The sequence below is a fragment of the Zootoca vivipara genome, chromosome 7 (genome assembly GCF_963506605.1).
Source record: "Zootoca vivipara chromosome 7, rZooViv1.1, whole genome shotgun sequence".
In the NCBI taxonomy this organism is placed as follows: Eukaryota; Metazoa; Chordata; class Lepidosauria; order Squamata; family Lacertidae; genus Zootoca; species Zootoca vivipara.
The window spans coordinates 2358338-2364430 of NC_083282.1; positions in this window are offsets into that span (position 1 = coordinate 2358338).

Consider the following 6093-nt stretch of genomic DNA (forward strand, 5'->3'; position numbering starts at 1 on the left):
TTAATCCGTTCCAGACGGGTCCACGGAGTACTCAACCTGAAGCGTACTTAACCCGAAGCATGGGTGTAATTGGTTCCGGAAGTCTGTTCATAAACTGAAGTGTTCATACACTGAAGCGAACTTTCCCATTGAAAGTAATGGAAAGTGAATTAATCCATTCCAGATGGGTCCGTGGCGTTCGTAAACTGAAAATTCGTAAACCGAGGTGTTCATAAACCGAGGTTCCACTGTATTTGCTGCCTTTATCGACTTGAGGGTAGCTTTTGACAGCATCCCCAGAAACATCTTATGGGAGAAACTCGTGGTTTGGGGCATTGATAGAAGACTCTTATGGCTTACGATCCAACTGCATGAGGGTTCAGTTGCCAGAGTAAGACTAACTCCAGCTGGCGAACTCACGAATTCGGTGCCTATAAAAAAGGGTGTCCGTCAAGGCTGTATATTAGGTCCCTATCTCATTACAGTGGTGCCTCACAAGACGAATTTAATTCGTTCCACGAGTCAATTCATTTTGCGAAAAATTCACCTTGCAAATCGCGGTTTCCCATAGGAATGCATTGAAATTTCTTTTTTTGCCCATAAGAACACAATTAAATTTCAATGCATTCCTATGGGAAACCACGATTCGCAAGACGAAATTTTCACAAAACGAATTTGTCTTGCGAGTCACCATCAGATTGCAAGACGCATTCGTCTTGCAAAAAATTCTTCTTGCAGGGCATTCGTCTTGCGAGGTAACACTGTAATTTGTTTATAAGTGATATGAGAAAACCTCTAATCGATTCACTGGGTAATATTCATGCCCCCTCCCCCGCCCACTGCTTTTGTATGCGGACGACGCAGTAATCCTATCCTATTCGCAAGTCGGTCTAAACAGAGCACTGAAGATTTTTGTTTCTTATTGTCAAACCAATCAGTTAGCCATTAACCATTCTAAATCCAAAATAATGTTTTTTTCTATATTTAGGTATATTTTTTCAATTAAATTTGCGATGGACAGCACATATCCATTACCTCCTCAACAAAGCTAAAACGGTGTCCCATGCTCTCCTCCAGTTTTATTTCTCTGATGGGGCTCTGCATGTGCCTTCGGGGTTGAAAATATATAATGCAAAAGTAGCCGCCATGCACTCTGGGCTGCCTTTGCAAATTTTGCACCTCTTGAGACTCTCCAAAATCAATTCTTACGCCGTCTCTTGAAACTTCCCCCATGTGTGAGCAATGCGGCCATACGTCTAGAACTGAAGATCCCTTCAATAGAAACACTCCTGTGGAAACGGGCTCTAAATTACTGGCTGGTTAACTCTTTGGCATAGATTACCAAATTATTCTCTAGCTCAATGTTTATGGCGCGGTGAATTTACCAGTCCCTGGGCCAGCAAGATTCATGCCAAACTCCTGCACTTGGGAATCCCCCCCTAGAAGTTCTGAACCTCAATCTTACCTCTGCCAAAACACTTACAGTAATACCTTGGGTTACGAACGCGATCCGTTCCGGACTGCAGTCCGTAACCCGAATAGTTCGTAAACCGAACGCGACCCGAAGCGCCCTTTTGCGCATGCGCAAAGCGCGATTTTAGCAATTTTTCGTTTTGCGCATGCGCAGACCGCGCACGCCGCTTCTGTGCACGCACGCGCGGCGAAAACACTTCCGGGGTTGCACAGTTCGTAACCCGAACTGTTCGCAAACCGAGGTGTTCGTAACCCGAGGTACGACTGTATTAACCAAAGACTGGTCGACACAGAGTTGCAACGTATGTTTGCCTCGGCACATGGGCGTTACTCCCATACAGCATCTCCCAGCTTATCTATCATCCCTCTCCATTGCTAGCCACCGCTTTGCGTTTATCAAAGCAAGGTTCAATACCTTCCCCTCCAATGTCCTGCTCAATAGATACTCTAAGGGCCGAGTCTCAGTCCTATGTTCCTGTAATAACCAGTCGACAGAATCCCTCCAGCACATAGTCCTTACTTTCCCCCTGTATAGTGCTGTCAGGAGAAATCTATTGAGTCCATTAATCCAAAAATTATCTGGACTTCCAGCAGAGACTCTCCATTGATTCTTTTGTAACCTTGCAAGTGGCTGTTCTGTCCGAAATGGACTGTTATATAAATCCTGAAACCTTTTATCACATTGCTTTTCTTATTCTTACATTACCTGAAGTATTATATTTTTGTATATTTAATATATTTTGTATATTTATTTGTATTGATTGTATTTCATTTTTTATTGACTGCAAAGCAAGCATGTATTGTTGTAGTTATTTTATGCTGTATGCAATAAATATTTATGCAATAAATTTGATCTGATCTGCATCAGTTGGTGATTTGGTTTTTTTTAACATTATGTTCACTAACATACCTATGCATTTCTATGCAAAATTTCCTCATATATTCATTTCTGTACACATTACTGAAGAACTGCAGAGAAAAATTTGGAGAAATGTGAATTTCAAAGGACATTTGTACATGGTTCATGTACTGCAGGGATAAGCAATTTAAAGCCCTGCAAATATTACTGAACTCCTATTGTTAAAGTTTGTATACTGATCTTCATCTGAAGATCCCTGAATACAAAATGAGAATACAAGATACATAATAAAACCAAAACAAAACCAATATCCCTGCTCCCACAAAGACATTTAAAAAGCCATAGAATGTTAACTAGCCAAATGTCCAGTTGAATAGAAACATTTCCGCCTGGCCCCTACAGATATGTAATGGAAGGCACCCAGCAAGCCTCCCTGAGGAGAGCGTTCCACAATGGGAGACACTGCAGAAAAGGCCCCTTTCCCATGTTGCCACCCTCTGGACCTCTTCTGGAGGATACACATGGAGTACGGCCTCAGGTGATGATCACAGGGTCTCGGCTGGTTCACATGGGAAGAGGTAGTCCAAGCGGCATAGCGAGCTGGCTGGCTATCCGGGGCAGCAAACCCGAAGGCACCCCGCTGAGGGGCGGGGTGTCTGTCGTGCGCATGCGCCACGAGTCGCGATGCACAATTCATGCACGCACAGGAGGCATATGATGCAGCGCTGTGGCAAACCCCGCGAGCAAGCAGCGGAGTGAGGCAGTCTTGCTTGCATTGGGGCTTCTCGATGGCGGCGGCTGCGTCGCGTGGCAGTGGCCATTGGAGGTAGTCATCCCCGTCCAGCCTGCTGCCCCCCACCCCCCATTAATACACCACTGGGTAGTCCTTGAGGTACAGTGGAACCTTGGGTTATGTACCATCCTCCTTATGAATGCTTCGGGTAAGGAGCTCCGCTAAGTAGAGGCTCCTGGTTGTGAACTTTGCCGCGGGATGTGAGTGGAAGTCATGCAGCAGCGGGAGGCCCCATTAGCGAAAGTGCGCCTCATGTTAAGAACGGTTTCCAGTTATGAATGGACCTCCGGAATGAATTAAGTTCGTAACCGGAGGTACCACTGTATCTATTTATGTCTTTATAGGCCCATCAGCCTCAGCCAACATGGCCAATGATCAAGGAAGATGGGAATTGCAGTCCAGAAAAAGTGGGGGGCACCACATTCTCTACTTCTGGTGTATTGTTTCAGCAAGTGCAAATAATAATTTTGGCCTGAAATGTGAATTGTATCAAATTTCTGTCCTATCCCTACGGTAGTTAGAGAACAGTATGGTAATGAAAATGACTTGTCATAAAATGTTAGAATAGAACAGTTAGATTAAGGAGTATGGAGATGCAATGTAAAACTTGAAGGAATGAAGGAGGAACTGTGAAATGAGATTTAGTGGGCTTCTATGAAAAACAGTTACAACAATTTCCTGTACAGTATTAGGAATAGGAATTGAAACTGCTTACAGAATAAATTCCACATTTGCAGTCTATAAATAAAACCAAACATCTGCTGTGACGTATTTATTAGGTTTAAGAGTTTATTAGAGTTAAGAAAGCTATTCAAAATAAAATACGACCTATTCAAATATTGCTAGTAAAAAAATTCCGTTTCTTTTAGACTTGCACCAGGAGATGTCCAAAAAGAGGAAAAGCTTGAGATTTTTTAACAATTTGTCTATAACAATAAAAGAATGTATTGCTCCTGGGATACCACTTTTAAATTAAATGTTTGGGTGGGAATAGGTAATTGTCCAGTTAGCTGATTCCACCAAGCAACTTCTTGAAATTATAAAGGACACACTGTCTAGTTCTTCAGGAGGAGTTAAGTGGCATTTATCTTGGTGAGTGGGAAGTCACCAAATATATTTGTTTAACCCTAAAGCTGAAAGCTTTCTATTTCTATTTTATTCTATTTCTTAAGAAATGAATAAATGAATAAACTGCTGTTGCTGGAAACCTCAAGCGGTGGTTTCCGAAGGGCATCTGACTGGCCCTTAGGTGAGTCCCTCATCTAAGAACAGGATGAGGGGCTAGACCCACCATTGGTCGGTCTGATCCAGCAGGCTCTTCTAATGTAAAATCATATATTTAAATGATATTTAAATGTAGAAGGATTGAATTGTCCTATTAAAAGAAAGAAATCAGCACAATTGTTGAAAAAAAGGAAGGAAGCGAGCCAAACTTTACTTCAAGAAACACATCTAGACAGCCAGACAGCCTTCTCTCAAATGATAAATCATACTGTGGGATCAGGCAAATCCAGTACTATCTCCTAAACCTAGTGCAGTTTTAAGCAGAAGTCAGGAAAATCCTTTTGGAGAAAGTACTGTGGTTAAACCACTGAGCCTAGGGCTTGCTGATCAGAAGGTCGGCGGTTCGAATCCCTGTGACAGGGTGAGCTCCCGTTGCTCGGTCCCAGCTCCTGCCAACCTAGCAGTTCGAAAGCACGTCAAAATGCAAGTAGATAAATAGGAACTGCTACAGCGGGAAGGTAAACGGTGTTTCCATGTGCTGCTCTGGTTTGCCAGAAGCGGCTTTGTCATGCTGGCCACATGACCTGGAAGCTATACGCCGGCTCCCTCGGCTAATAATGCAAGATGAGCGCGCAACCCCAGAGTCGGTCACGACTGGACCTAATGGTCAGGGGTCCCTTTACCTTTACCATTATTCAACTATTCATCTTTTCCCCAGCAAGGCTGAACTGAAATGATAGGGTGGATCATTCATAAATGGCTGTGACTGAATCTTGGGCATCTGCTTCTTCTTTGCCAACCCCTGAGAGATTTCTATTTCCATTGGCATCATGATTTTTAGAAGGAAGTGTCTCTAGGCTGCACAGGAGGGGAAGGAGAAGGAACAGCCCTTGCCTCATACAGGAAAAGATTGCCTCAGGTTGAGAAACTGTAAAACTCCGCCTTTAATGGATCTCAAATCCTTACTGTTGGGGGAGGGAGGCATCATCTCCAACATTTATCTGATGAAAATAAGGACATAACAATAACTTTATTATTTATTCCCCACCCATCTCACTGGGTTGCCCCAGCCACTCTAGGCCTCTTTCAACATATTTCAACATATAACAAACCATTTTTAAAAAACCATTAAAAAAACACCTTTCCTATACAGGGCTGCCTTCTAAGGCTGTATAGTTATTTATCTCCTTGGCTTGGGGGCCACATAACTCCAGGCCCGTCTTTGCCACTGGGATTACTGGTGCAATGCGCCAGGGCGCTGGGAGCTCAGGGGCGCCCCAGCAAGTGGAGGAGCTGCGTGGCGGCCTCCCCTTTCCCTCCTGGACGCCCGCCAGCTGCATCACTCAGGGGAGAGCAGGGAGGTATGCGAGGCAGAGCAGGGGCACTAGGACCCTGTTCAGCTCTGCAGCACCTGGCACTGCCACTGCTATCGCCACCTTTTTATCATTATTATTATTATTACTATTACTTTTACTTTTTTACTTTCATTTATTTTTAAAAAATAAATGCCCACCGCCCGCCCTTCCTCGTTGCGGCCAGGGTATAGCAGGTAACCCTTCCTGGAGGTGAGTTCAGGCAGGAGGGAAACGGGGCGGGGGGGGCGCCGGAGGGATTTTTACACCACGATGCTGGATACCCTTAAGACGGCCTTACCCTCTGATGACAATAGGGGTGCCCAGCGGCAAAGAGTGTGTGCTGTGAGCCTGGAAGCCCTGAGTTCAAATGTCACCTCAGCTGTGAACTCAGCATGGATGTGCAAAACGGA